The sequence below is a fragment of the Mustelus asterias genome, chromosome 18 (genome assembly GCF_964213995.1).
Source record: "Mustelus asterias chromosome 18, sMusAst1.hap1.1, whole genome shotgun sequence".
In the NCBI taxonomy this organism is placed as follows: Eukaryota; Metazoa; Chordata; class Chondrichthyes; order Carcharhiniformes; family Triakidae; genus Mustelus; species Mustelus asterias.
In genome coordinates this window covers 55,729,379-55,744,963 of record NC_135818.1, presented here as the reverse complement: position 1 = coordinate 55,744,963, position 15,585 = coordinate 55,729,379, and the positions used below count along the sequence as shown (strand labels likewise).

Below are 15,585 nucleotides of genomic sequence, written 5' to 3'. Positions count from 1 at the left end.
TATCTCAAATCCCAGGCAAATGCCCTAAACGATAGTTATCTACCAACAAGACGTGGAGCAACAGTGAAAGCCAAACTCATGAATGTTAATTGAATTCTGAAGGGTAAACAGCTCTGCTTTTCAACAAACAATCTACATTGATACAGCGCCTTTAATGTGGGAATGTCACGAGGCACTTTATAGCAACATAATGTTTACCAAGTCAAAGGCTATCGCTTCTCGGCCTTTTGGCTAAGATCAAGTGTAGTATGGATAGGATGCTGTGCTTGGTTGAGGTCATTAGGTGACATTTAAGCTTCATTTGAAGCAATTTTTAAAAGCGGCATCTCGGCCTTTTGGCTAAGATGCAAATGAGATCAAGCCTTGGAGGAGGTGAGTCTGCACCTACTCCAATCAGCTTGGCTCATGTAGATCAGGCCCAAGACAGGAGTGGAGGCCCTGTCTTGTCAGCTTGGATCGGAAATGTCTCAACTTGTTGAGACTCTGAATTGGACTTGATTTGATTGAATTGGAAAAGTATTTAAAAAAAGGAGGCATTAGGAAGGGTGACCAAAGGCTTTGCAGGAGTCGGTTTTAAGGAGAATCTTAAAGGATGAGAGGCAATAGGGGAGGTAGAGGTGGAAATTCCGGCACATCAATGAGGAAACTGGTAGTTGAAGGTTGGGGGGGGGGGGGGGGGGTGGTGGAGGAGAACATTATTTGCCCCATTGAGACCTGATGCAATTTTCAGGTCTGTGAGAGGAGCCCACCCATCTCAAATAAGCACAAGACTAAATCTGCCATTTGGATCAAATTTTAAATGGCCTAACTAACAGGCCTGAAAGGGAAATGCAGAAATCTGCTGCTATTAACAAGTTCGAGACCTCTTCCCCGAATTTCATCACCCTTCGGACCCAAGCTGCAATTTGCAAATCAGGGCTCTATGATGAATAAATGGGTAAACAGCACACAGTACCAGTGATCCTTAAAGCCACAAAGCCACTTGCAAAATGGCTGAAGTCGCTTTCGCTCTTTATTTTCGTCAGGTCAGGTGGAGCAGAAATGATTGGGCCTCTCGACAAATTCCAGCCCATTGCTGACCTGTACAAGGCACCCCTGGGTTCGCCTCTCCCCAGGCTCTGACTCTCAACTGATTCAAACTTGGGAACTGACTGATTAGCTGCCCTCTACAACCGGACCCCTTCCCTCCCAACCGTGGGCTGGCCTTATGACATGGTTCTGAATTTTCCTTGGCTTCATGCCTATTGTGGGCGCAAGTCAACTTTCATCCCTGCCCTTCTCCACCGCAAGCAAGCCCCCTAGGGCTAAGTCAGGTTCTGCATCTGAAGGCTAATGGTGTTGCTGTCTACACTCGAAGGTGCAGCGATCTGTCTTCAAGGGATGTATCAGGATAGATAAAAGAACATCTAAACCATACATCTATTAACAATTAATTGCATAACAATAAATATTTAATGAACAAAGATGCAAATTCAGAGGCTGAAAAATTTTAAATTCAGGTGTGAAAATTATATTGGCAAATATTAGTTGATTTGTACCCTAAGGGAAAAGTGAAAGCAGAATGAGGAGTTTGTCTACAAATTTTAAAAAGCTTGTTTTGCTCATGTTGGGGGTATTTGGTAGCAAAATCATTTGTCTTGAAGTCCATTAAGTAGAAATACATTGGTGATTTATAAAATTCTTCATTAACAAGTAACCTCCTGAACCGCACATTATGATGTAATATTAGTACCTTTATCTTCCCGAACCTCGAGTATTCCCAGTAAAACCAATTATGAATATGAATAATCGATATTACGGAGCACAATGTTTAATAAATAGGTTTTTTGCAATAAGATGATGCAAGCAAAAAGTATTGATGTATGTTCCTCCTTCTGAGCACTTCAGATACATTAATTATAGAAGATTAAATGCAGTATTAAAACTGTCTCTTCCCAAATTAAATTCCAGCTGAGAGATGTGTTGACTTTAATCTCGCTGAAAAGCATCTGCAGAAAATAAACTTTCTTCCAAATGAGTGATGGATTCACTCTTTAATTGTTTTATCTTCCAGAGCTTGTCGAATTTTTCTGTCACTGCTGTGAACGGAGAAAGGCAGTTAGCAATTGAAAGCAGACCGATTAGCGCCAATTATACATTCCTGGAACTTGCAGCATTTTGCTGGTAACCCTTGCCTGTCTGCAGTTGACGGACTGAGTTTGTGCGAAGGTGTATGTTGACAAGCAGACAGCATCACGGCCTTTATCTTACATGACACCTCACTCACAGCAGTACACACCGAATTGCACTATTGGGACAGGCTAACCAGAACTCACCGCTGTTAGGAAGGATATCGCAAAATCCCTTTATACTCAGAATTAGAATACACAGGATGCAATTCTCCATTATTCTAAGTGTGGTGGCGGGCAGTTCTGTTAGCACCGTTTTCGCTGGCCGGAATGGTGTGAACTCATGCCCGATTCTGCATTTGGAGCCTAATTAGTAATGTACAAATGAGTATTTCTCTGAATCAGCTGGTGGGTCGCGAGTTGATTCGCCCACCCATCGTCAGCTGGTGCCCCGATGCCATATTTAAACGCCAGTCCAACGCATACACCTCGCTCTCTCCAGCCCAGCTGTCCTCAGGAGATCGGCCATGATATCTGGATGCCAGAAGCAAGAGGCTACCTCCCTCAAGAAGAAGGCAGCACCCCGCTTCAGCCAGCAGGCCCTTGATACATGGAGTCGGGGAGCAGAACCATGTCCTGTACCCCCAAAATGGCTCCGGGAAGCACACCAACCTCATCTCTTCGGCCTGGGAAGCTGTTGCCCAGGAGGTCAATGCATCTGTGTCCCTCCCATAAGTGCCATCCAGTAGGAAGCAGATGAATGATCTCACCTGCACCGCCAAGGTAAGTCCTCTCTCAACTCCCTTCACGGATCTCACACCTCCATTAGCGGGGGACACATATCAACACTCACTCCCTCAGCAAGACAGTGGAATAGTACCTGCACTCACTTTCTATTGACTCCAGCTGGAAAGTGGATCCATGGTATTTAAATTAAGTCAATGGTTAACATCATTGATGACCTCTCGCTGCGACTGCTGGTTGGGAAACTAACTCAGAAAGCAGAGCAGAGTTAAAATCCTCTCTATGTCCCTATCCAGCAATGTTATAAAAAATCTCGTTAAAACAGAAAAGTGGAACTATTTCAGGTACAAACTCAGGCAAAGGACAAAACATCACTTTGCTCCTGGGACGTGATATACACAGGGAAGCCGAACATTGAGAACACAAACTTTACATACACGAGGCAGTTATACTGAAATGCCCATAAAGGTCAAGGCCAAGTTCTGAATCCATATGTAAAGTTTATTAATCAGTGTGGCAAGTAGCCTTCCATTAACATTGCAATGAAGTTACTGTGAAAATCCCCTAGTCGCCACACTACGGCACCTGTTCGGGTAACACTAGGGAGAATTTAACATGGCCAATGCAACTAACCAGCACATCTTTCAGACGGTGGGAGGAAACTGGAGCAGCCAAAGGAAACTCATGCAGACATGGGGAGAACATGCAAACTCCGCACAGACAGTGACCCAAGCTGGGAATCAAACCCAGGTTCCTGGCACTGAGACAGCAGAGCTAAATACTGTGCCACCGTACCACCCAAATCAGGTCGAGGTTGTATATAGAATCTCTGAGCCTGAACTGAGACCTACAGGAATAACTAAAACTATGCTGCACTTAGGCAATGGATGAAAGCTGTACTGCCAGAGTAATTGGAGATCATTCTGTAGTTCTTTACTGATAATCTAAGATTTTCTCTAAAGAGGGCAAGGTTCTATTTTCCATTTTTCTTTTTTTTATCATGCACATATCAGTGTCAGCATCCTTCCCCCTGTGAAAATATAAGTATATTCCTACTATAAAGAAAGATTCTAAGGGGAGGACCCATAAGGTAGGACACCATTCATGGTTAACTAAAGTTAAGGAAAGTATCAAAGTTAAGGAAAAAGCATATAGCTACATGAAGATAAGTGACCGGTCAGATGATAAAGAATGGCAGAGGATGAGGATGGCAGAGGGGCGGCACGGTAGCACAGTGGTTAGCACTGCTGCTTCACAGCTCCAGGGTCCTGGGTTCGATTCCCGGCTCGGGTCACTGTCTGTGTGGAGTTTGCACATTCTCCTCGTGTCTGCGTGGGTTTCCTCCGGGTGCTCCGGTTTCCTCCCACAGTCCAAAGATGTGCGGGTTAGGTTGATTGGCCAGGTTAAAAATTGCCCCTTAGAGTCCTGAGATGTGTAGGTTAGAGGGATTAGCAAGTAAATAAGTGGGGGTAGGGCCTGGGTGGGATTGTGGTCGGTGCAGACTCGATGGGCCGAATGGCCTCCTTCCGCACTGTAAGGTTTCTATGATTTCTTCTATGACTAAAAGATTGATCAGGAGAAGAAAATTAGTATGAGAGGAAGCTGGTTAGAAATGTCAAACTGGATGCTAAGAGTTTGTACAAGTATCTACACAGGAGGAGAGTAAGTGAAGTGAGTGTTGGTCCTCCAGAGAGTGACAATGGGAAGTTAATAGTAGATAATAAGGAAATAGTAGATGAAATGAATAAATATTTTGCTTCTGTCTTCACAATCGAAATATAAAAACTGGGGTGACATAAGGCGAGTGCAGGAATGGTCTTTTTAAAAAAAGTTTATTTATTATTGTCACAAGTCGGCTTACATCAACACTGCAATGAAGTTATTGTGAAAATCCCCCAGTCCCCATACTCCGGCGCCTGTTCGGGTTCACTGAGGGAGAATTTAGCACGGTCAATGCACCCTAACCAGCACGTCTTTTGGAGTGTGGAAAGAAACAGGAGCACCTGGAGAAAACCCACAAGGACATGGGGAGAATGTGCAAACTCCACATAGTGGCCCAAGCCAAGAATCGAACCCGGGTCCCTGGCACTGTGAAGGAGCAGTGCTAATCACTGCTACCATGCTGCCCCGTTTCCACTAGTTCTGGTGCTGCTTGTTTTTCAATCCTTTTTTAATCCTGATGCACTGCTCATAATGGCCTTATTCTGCAGTGTATACTCCATGCTATGTCCTTGGAATATTTTTGGGGAGATATTGATGACAGAATACGAGGAGTGTTAGAAAGATCCTTGCTACGAAGGAGCAGTTGGAGACACTCAGGGGAGACTGGGCCCTCAACATGATGACCTGGCTGGGGAGCAGCCTCGGGGCTCAGTGCTCTCGAAGGTGTTGCAGGAGATGACCGCAAACATTATCAAAGTTTAGATGGCAAACTTGGTGTTTTGACACAGGACATTAACTCTCACTTGAATGAGCAGCAGAATACTGGCAAGAGGCTCGGTGAGGCAGAAGATAGAACCCTTAAAATCGACAGTGCTGCTTCTTTGGTCAAAGCTCGGTTCTCTAAGCAATCCTTAGAGAATTGGCGACATGGTATGGCAGATATACTGATGGATCTGGAGGATCGGGGTCGGAGGAAGAATATCCATGTGATCGCTTTTCCAGTGGGAGCTGAAGGCAGACTCTGGTTACATTTTTGAAGGCTGGCCACATTTTGTAAACCTCAACACGAAGGTAGCATGGAACAAGCTCAAAGGGGCATTGTATCCTCTCCTTGAGGCCCAGGGACAACCAGCATCCACGACCTATTAACATATGATGCCATGGCTTCGGGCCACCAGAGAATTTTGGAGAATGTCGGACACGATGGGACTTGGCTTTATGATGGAGTGAATGTTCTTCCAGGATTTCTCGGCAGAGAAGACACTGAGGCTTTGACATGGTCGGGAAGCATTTGAAGTCTTTTGGAATTCAGAATGCCTTGTACTATCCTGTTGCTCTGAGGGCCACCCTCGAACATTCGACAATCTTGCTGAGGCTTCGGATTTTGTCGAGACAAACAAGAGCTTTATTGGAAAGGTGTTTACTCTACAGGATGTTGGGATAGACTTCGCGTTGGCCCGTGCACATGGCTGATGTCACCAGGACATCACATGATCCATTTCTTAAAGTACCTTAAAGCACAGCCTCAAAATAAGGGGGGCCGGTTCAGAACAGAGTTGAGGGGGAACTTCTTTTCTCAGAGGGTAGTGAATCTCTGGAATTCTCTGCCCATTGAAGTGGTGGAGGCTTCCTCGTTGAATATGTTTAAATCACGGGTAGATAGTTTTCTGATCGATAAGGGAATTAGGGGATATGGGGAGCAGGCGGGTAAGTGGAACTGATTTGCTTCAGATCAGCCATGATCTTGTTGAATGGCGGGGCAGGCTCGAAGGGCCAGATGGCCTACTCCTGCTCCTTGTTCTTATGTTCTAACTAAGAGCAATGTAAATACACAACAAACTTCATCCTAGGTATCACCCTGGTGAACCTTCTCTGACCTATCTTCAATACAAGTGTTTCCCTCAAAGGAGACCAAAACTACGTACAGTACTCTAGGTGTGGTCTACCCTTTTACAGTTGCAGCACGTCTCCCCTACTGTTATATTCCACCCCTCTTGCAATAAAGGCCAACATTCCATTTGCCTTATGTACATTCATGCTAACCATTTGTAATAAATTTATGAGGATCTCCAGATCTTTCTGTATCACAGCATCCTGAAGTCTCTCTCACTAATTAAATAATACTTTGCTTCTGTATTCTTTCCACATTTTCCCACATTATACTCCATCTGCCAAATTGCTGCCCACTTAACCTATCTATATCCGTTATCTATCCCTTTATAGACTCTTAGGCCTGAATTTTCATCCTTGAAATGGGTACCGGGTCGGGTGGGGAGATCAGGAAATTTTCCAGCTCGGTTCACCGCCTCAAGTGCCCAGAAGGATGTGATTTTCATTGTGGGGAGAGAGGGTGCATATGTGGACTGGAGTTGTGCCAGTGCCCCCAGGAGAAAGCTCAGAGGCAACCACAGTGGCTGTTGGGTGCACAGATGGGCTCTTTCAAAGGCCCAGCTTGGTGCTGTGGGACTTCATCTCAGATAAATTAAAAGCAGAAATGTCCTCCAGCCATCACCATCACATCTATTCACCTCTCACACACTCCCCATGGCCCACCAATGCCACCTCATATCCCCCACCAATACCCATGGCCCTTCATGCCCCAGTGACAATGTATACCCCTCCAGCCTCCCACCTTGTCCTTTCATGCCCCCCATGCCAAGCTGCCTATCGACTCACTGTACACTGAGTAGAACCAACAACCACTTATGGTGACAATAGGATGTATGAAAAAGCTTTAAGAGAAATTGTTTATTAACTTTTCACTATGTTAAAACAAAATTTCTTTTTACTATAGGGTCATAAAAGTGTAATCGCCCAGAGCCTTTAAAGTTTCAATAACTGAAACTGCAAACACTTGAAACCTCTTAACATTGTGTAATTAAATATTATACAATTGACAACATGGGTCAGAGAGCCAGAGCTGTCAAGCAAGCAATGCTTTCTCAGGGCTCAGATGTTTTAATAGACTAATGGATTTCTGTGCTGTCAGCCAAACTTTATTATGTATTCTTGGTTGAGGGTACGGATGTCAAAAGGAGTACGGAAACAGCTACGCCTCAGTTGTTGTGCAGATGTCAATGGTTCCATCAAAATATTAACACACAGGAAGGCCACAAATAGATTGCAAGAGAAACATCAGATGAATTAAAATTACAGAATGTGGTGGTCAATATATGTTCCAGTGGTGGAAAGGGAAGCATAGAATCCCTAACATGCAGAAGGAGATGATTTAGCCCTTCGAGTCTGCATTGACTGCAACCCTACCCAGGCCCTATTCCTGTAACCCCACATATTTACCCTCATCACCCTGACTAAGAGGCAATTTATTATAGCCAATCAACCTAACCTGCACATCTTTGGAGTGTGGGAGGAAACTGGAGCACCCGGAGGAAACCCACACAGACATGGGGAGAACATGCAAACTCCATACAGAGAGTGTGGAGCCATTGAACCCATGTCCCTGGTACAACGCCAGCATCTCCACATCATGACTACCATCGACACCGCAAGCTGTGAGGCAGCAGTGCTAACCACTGTGCCACCGTGCCGCCCATAAATTGAACGCTAGGGAAATGGACTACAGCAGGAAAAGGTTTTTCTCCATAAAGGAGAAAGGATGAGAAGAGATTTGATAGAGATGATTAAGAAAACATGAGGGGCAGAATTTTCCATTGTGGAGACCAAGTCCAATAGCCAGTGTGAATAGTGTTGTAGATATACAAGATGATAAACGGTATGGATAAAGTAGACGTGGAGCGGATGCTTCCTCTTGTGGGGCATTCTAGGATGAGAGGTCATAGTCTTAGGATAAGGGGCAGCAAATTTAAAACCGAGTTGAGGAGAAACTACTTCTCCCAAAGGGTTGTAAATCTGTGGAATTCGCTACCCCAAATTGCGGTGGATGCTGGGACAGTGAGTAAATTTAAGAAGGAGTTAGACAGATTTTTCATTGGTAATGGGTTCAAGGGTTATGGGGAGAAGGCAGGAAAATGGGGATGAGGAGCATATCAGCCATGATTGAATGGTGAAGCAGACTCAATGGGCCTCATGGCCTCATTCTGTTCCTATATCTTATGAACTTATGAATGGTGGGATGGGTGAACACAGACAATCTTCCGCTTTTGAGTTCATTTAGTATGCATGCACGAGGAGCTTGGTGAATCTCATGGTGGGGCCACCCTGCCAATGCATCATGGGGTCAAAGATCCCTGCACCCAATTTAAAAGGCACCTTGACAGACGTTTACTCCTTGCAGACCAGGAGTTCCACATTACTCTTACAGAGAGTCCTTGCGACTACAGCTCGTACTGGAGAGGTTTGCAGATGTGAGCAACACACCCCAGGACATATGAAAGCACCTACAGAATTGCCTAACTCTAACCCCTTCCCCAGACACTCTCTCCCCGACCCTTCCCCTGTAAACCTGCCTCTGCAGCCCAGCCTTCCAGCCATCTATGGACCTCAAAGTGTGAAAGAGGTGAAGCTTGCCAGGTACATGCCACTTGTATACAGCCATAAGACTCAATGATCTAAATTCTCACTGGCAGGGACCTTAATTTGGAGGGTGAACTTAATTCCGATGAGGTGAGCAGTCATGAGATGATATTGAATGCAAGTGGGGTTCCCAACACTGTTTATTGGGAATCGTGACCCATCTTTAACCTGCTCTATTAGTCGAGAGAACAAATTTCAGTTTATCACGCAGTCGGAAAAATGAATTTTCCTCCCACCAAATTAAGTACACCCACCCACCATGATTCCCATCATTGACAGGTGTGGAAAATTCTGCCCAAGGGGCCTGGGCAGAGTGGATAGGGAGGAAGCGTTCCCATTGTTGGAGCATCCAGAACCGGAGGGCATGAATTTAAGGTGATTGGCCAAAGAAACAATGGTGACAAGAGAAGTAACATTTCTATGCAGTGAAGGATCAGGATCCAGAATGCACTGCCTCAGGGTTAAAGGAGGTGAATTCAATTGAGCCCTTCAAAAGAGAATTGGATAATTGTCTGAAGAAAAAATATTGGCCGGGCTATGGCAAAATATGGAGTAATGGGACTAACTGCGCTAGCATGGACATGAGGGGCTGAATGGCTTCCTTTTGTGCAGTAACCATTTTCCGATTGGAGGTGGAGGAACTTAGACAGTGGCAGAGAGGCAATCAGGGAGAGGAGAAACAGAGCTATGGATGAAAATGGATTCAGATCCACAGCAAAGGAGCACAGCAGCCGCTGAGCCATTTTACTTGTCACAGATAGCATAGTGTAAAAGTTCTGGGCTGGAATTCAACAGCCATTCACTCCCCACCACCACTGCAAGCGAGGATAGAGAATTTGCCGCTCAGTCATATCTCCGTTCATTCCAGAAAATCCCGCCGGGTTGAATGGCAGGAAAATTCTGCCCCCAATTTTTAAACAAGCACAATACACAATTGATGAACATATGAATAAATGTTCAAATACTCACACCTGAAACAATTGCCCATTTTGAAGAGGAATTTAAAATCTTCAATCACTCTCTGGTGGAGCCCGCAGTTTCAAAGCTTCAAAAGTTGAGCTGTTGAACATCTGGCGATGTTCCCACGGAATTGCCAAAATGCTCCTAAGTCACCGTGTGTATCTGTCTGTCGATCTGTGCGTGTAGACTGTAACTTGTGTGAGTACATGTCTGAAAGGCATCACCTCAGAACAGGATGCTTGGACAGGCGTGATACAAAGTGCCTGCACATTCGCAAATGTGCATTGCCCAAAAATAACTTCCAATCCTGCATCAGGGCCGGGAAAATTCAGGCAAAAGGATTTCCTGGAATGATACCAGAACTGCAAGGTTATACCTGCCTGGAAAATTGAAGAGACTGGAGTTTTTCTTCTCTAGAAAAGAGGAAAGGGTGATCTGGCAGAGACCTTTTAAGTATTTGAAAGGGTTTGACTGGTTAGACATAGAGGAGGTGCTTCCACCTATGGGCAAGACCATGGGTGGGATTTTCCGGCCATACTTGCCCCAGTACCGGAAAATCCCGCCTGAGGTCAATGAATCTTTGCATCGTCCGCCCCCCCCCCCCCACTCACCCACCCCAACCCGCTATGATTCTCATGGCGGGCGGGATGGGAAAACTCCCCCCCCCCCCCCCCCCCCCCCCCACATAACTAGAAAGCATAAATAGAAGATCATTACTAATAAATCTAGTGAGAAATTCAGGGAAACCTCTTTACCCAGAAGTCTCTGTGTGGTGTTTGCACATTCTCCCTGCGTGGACTTCCTCCGGGTGTTCCGGTTTCCTCCCGCAGTCCAAAGATGTGCGGGTTAGGTTGATTGGTCATGCTAAATTGCCTCTTAGTGTCAGGGGGATTAGCAGGATAAATGTGTGAGGTTACAGGAATAGGGCATGGGTGGGATTGTAGTGGACTCGATGGACCAAACAGCCTCTCTCTGTACTGTAGGGATTCTATGATTCTAAGTGGTTAGAATGTGGAACTCACTCCCACAACCAGTAGTTGATGTGTCCAGAACAGATCCAATTAGGGGAAACTATACCAACACATGAGGGAAAAGGAATAGTGGGTTATGTTGATGGGCTTGAATGAAGAAGGGTGGAAGGAGCATTGTAAGGAGCACAGACACCAGGGTGAGCCTATTGTGCCAAATGGCCTAATCCTGTGCCATGGATAGTGTAATGACATATAATGCAGATGCAGCAGAAGTGAGATGGAAATATGAATTCCACTTATAGATGTGATGCAATAAAATGATGGACTTCTCTCCAGCCACTGTGGATAAAACACAGTGACCAAATGCCTGACAGCAAAATAATCAGTGGAACTGATCAGCAGAAAAGTGGCTCACTTTAATGATTCTGAGCTCAAATATACTGCACCAATAATGAAGAAACCTGGCACACCAAAACTTCAGGTGCAAATGAATTATACTGTTCTCATGTCAGCTATTTTAACACAGTAAGAGTTTTAACAACACCAGGTTAAAGTTCAACAGGTTTATTTGGTAGCAAATACCATTAGCTTTCGGAGCGCTGCTCCTTCGTCAGATGGAGTGGAAATGTGCTCGCAAACAGGGCACAGAGACACAACATCAAGTTACAGAATACTGATTAGAATGCGAATCCCTACAGCCAACCAGATCTTAAAGATACAGACAATGTGGGTGGAGGGAACATTAAGCACAGGTTAAAGAGATGTGTATTGTCTCCAGACAGGATAGCCCGCAAGTCCAGGAGGCAAGCTGTGGGGGTTACTGATAATGTGACATAAATCCAACATCCCGGTTTAGGCCGTCCTCATGTGTGCGGAACTTGGCTATCAGTTTCTGCTCAGCGACTCTGCGCTGTCGTGTGTCGTGAAGGCCGCCTTGGAGAACGCTTACCTGAAGATCAGAGGCTGAATGCCCGTGACTGTCTTGGGTTTGATCTCCATGATCCAAGCTGATTGGAGCAGGCATTGCACCTCCTCCAAGGCTTGATCTCATTTGCATCTTAGCCAAAAGGCCTAGATGCCGCTTTTAAAAACTGCTTCAAATGAAGCCTCAGTGTAACCTCATGACTTCAATCAAGTGCAGCACAGCAAAACTACACTTGATCTTAGACAAAAGACCTGTGATGCCCAGTGAGGATGTGGAGATGCCGGCGTTGGACTGGGGTAAACACAATGTGTTATGCCCAGTGAGCCCAGCCCTAACTGCATTTTCATCAGTCGGAAACAATCCACATGTAGCAAACACAAACCTTCTCACTTTCACTCAGGCCACCAGTCCATTGTGGAGAAAACATAAAGCTTGAACAGCCCGGGCTGGAACGAGAGCCTGACCATTTTAACTCTTGTCCCCCTCTCTTTGATGGGTGTCCCACCTGACCCCAGTAAGAATTGACCCCTGGGTGCAGTGAAAGGATGCCAGCAGTCAGCTAAGTATGCAAGTGGACCTGGAGGCAATGACAACCAGGTAAGGGGAGGAAAATCAAACCACCTCCTCCTGGTCCCCAAAAAAACAGAACTTGTTTTAAAGTTGATCTTCTTTGATTTGATTTATTATTGTCTCATCTATTGGGATACAGTGAAATGTGTTGTTTCTTGTGTGCTCTGCAGACAAAACATACTTTCATAGAATATACAGGGGAGAAGGAAAGGAGAGGGTGTAGAATATAGTCTTACAGTCATAGCTAGGGTGTAGGGAAAGATCAGCTTAATATATGGTAGGTCCATTCAAAAGTCTGATGGCAGCAGGGCAGAAGCTGTTCTTGAATCGGTTGGTACGTGTTCTTAGATTTTTGTATCTTTTTCCCGATGGAAGAGAGCATGTCCAAGGTGCGTGAAATCCTTGATTATGCTGGCAGCGGGAACTGTAGACCGAGTCAATGGGTGAGAGGCTGATCTGCGTGATGGACTGGGCTTCGTTCACGACCCTTTGTAGTACTGGATATTCCTGGTGCTGGCACTGGCCATTGGATGTGCAACCAAGCACTTTAGAATCATGTTGGAATTCCAGTTATGTCATCGGAGCTTGCCTTTTGCATATTCATGAGGCCTTCACTTTCCTGCAGTGAATGTTTCTGATGTTCCAAAACTCACCCGTGAATAAGGCATGGAGTATGAATGTGAAGAAGTTGAGAATCATGTTTCCTTCATTTTAGCCACCGCATGCGTCACTATATCTTTGAGCACAGAGTTAAAATCAGGCCTTAAATGTATTGCTGACAACATATGTTTGGATGCAAGTGCAGGTGGAAAGAGATGGGAACTTAATTATTTTTGTAGAGCCAGTCACTAGAAAATAGATGTTCATTTTTCAATTTCTGGATACTGGGAGCACATCAAGGATTCGGGTTCTTGTCTCCCGACATACTCCATCCATTTATTGGTAAAATTGCTGAAGGTGAAAATCATTTCCGTTCTTAATACTCCAGCCATTATATCAGTGGACAGTGAAGATGTCATCAGGTAGAGTGCCACAGCAGCTGAACATCACCATTCAGAGTTTCTTCATTCCACAAGTCAACAAAAGAGATTGTGCATTAAGCAATGCGCACAATGGGGGCGATTCTCCCAAAAGCGCTGAATTGGCGGGAAAACTGTTCTAAATCCCGACTGTTTTCTCACTTCAGCTTCTCAGCTGAATCTCCACACTCTGTGCGCTAAAGAGATCCCAGTCGTGAATCTCATTAAAAATCCAGGGGGGCGGGGCCTATTCGCACCGCAGTTTGACAGTTCTGGAACTCTGCGCATGCGCAGTGGTCCCGATCTGCCAGACTCCCTGTTTGCTGGCTGGCCCAATCGCGGCCCCCACAGTAATTCCCGGGCCGGCCCTGACATCCCCTGACCCAAAGCGCCCCGATGCACAGCTCACCCCCCCCCCCCCCCCAGCAGTGGTGATCCCCACCCCCAGCCTGCCCCAATCACTGCCCTCCCTTCATTCTGGAGCAATCCTATCTGCAGAGTGGCAGCGGGACCCCCCACCTGCACTGATCACCCATAGGCTCCGCCCACAATAGGCCCTGCCCATCAGGCAGTGCCAAGGTGCCCCCTGGGCATGGGTACTTTATCCCTTGGGAGTTGCCAGGGAGAACAGGCTGGCACTGCCAGGGTGCCCATGCCCAGGGGACACCAACCCCCACCGCCCGATCCCCTGGAGGGCCCCAATTGCACACCCCCCTTCATTCCAGCGGGGTCTCCCACTAGTTCCCTGAACATGGGGAGCTAGTCTGAATCCCGCCAGAATGAAGTACTCCTGGCGGGGTGGGAGATTCGATCGCGACCTGAAAGTTCCTGATAATGAACTGATCAACATATTTAAAATACATTTAAATAAGATTTAAATTACTTGCCTGCCTTCCCGCCGGTTTCCAGCGTGGTCTGACCGGCGACTGTTTGCCGGCTCTGGGAGATACGCATGCATTCCCGCCGCATGCTCAAATCCCGGTTCAAGGCCAGCGACACTCATCTCCCACCTCGACCGGCCGGAAAAGTTGCGGGTCGCAATGGGAGAATCGCGGCCAATATTTCAGCTGCAAGGTAAGAAGTGAGGAAGTCTTCCAAGTTGTCCAGGAGAAAATTTCAATTCTGGTGACCCAGTACTCAATTTTTTCAGGAGCATGTTTCCACAGCATTGACCCTCATCCTACATATTTAGCAATCCCAATAGGTGGCCTGCCTGACGTCATAGCAATAGAATTGAGAATCACTGGGGTAAACATTCCAGCCCTGCCCGCCGCGGGAATTGAAGCGGGCAGGACAGGAAATCTGGCGGACCATTTGAAGGTACGTTGACCATGGGCAGGAATTTCCAGTCTTGCGTCTGCGTGGCCGGAAAATCCCACCCATTGTCATTACAGCATGGCAGGACTGAGGCTATTCAGCCTATTGAGTCCAGACTGGCTCTCTGGAGCAATCCAATCAATCTCATTTGCCTGATTTTTACCTGTAGCCCTGCAAGTTTATCCCCTCCACTGCCCATCTAAGTCCCTTTTGAAATCAGCCATCAACTCTGCTTCCATCACCCGTGTAGGTGGCGAAGTTCGGTTCTTTATTATTCACTTTGTAAAAGTTACTGCTCACATCTGACCTGCATCACTTGCCCCAAAACCTTAAATCAGTATATCCTAACTCTGGTACCATTAATAATGGGAGCAGCGTTTCCTTGTCCAACTTATCTAAATTCCTGTTTGTTCTTGTTCTATTCTCGGTGGCTGATGTAAGGTACAACTTTTGATTTTTTTTTTCATTATTGTTCCTTTCCACTTCTCCGTGGTAAGTGAACGAGGATAAGTTTCTAAATTGCAAATGTCTTGATACTCAAGAATATTTCCCCCTCCAGGCCAACATCGCTGAATTATTGAGGTATTGAATCTCTGAAGAGCTTTTTCAATTCTCTTGGCAGCAGCATCATGGGGAACTAAGGTATCTGAGAAAATGGTCAACTTGTTGTGAGAGTGTGCCTCAGGGGCAGCAATGTATTGCTCACAATCTCCCAGCAGAAGTTCTATCATTTACTGTGGAGGCCTTTGGGACCTTTCCTTGTTATAATATAGATTCCACTCCTCCCGCTCCTTCTGTTTAACGACATCCAGGCT

The 15,585-nt window shown here is 45.9% G+C and overlaps 1 pseudogene; it reads left to right on the top strand.

Annotated features, from left to right (window-relative positions):
• Nucleotides 1-211: 211 nt before the first annotated feature.
• LOC144507437 (U2 spliceosomal RNA) lies at nucleotides 212-414 on the top strand (annotated as a pseudogene).
• The last annotated feature ends 15,171 nt before the right edge of the window (nucleotides 415-15,585 follow it).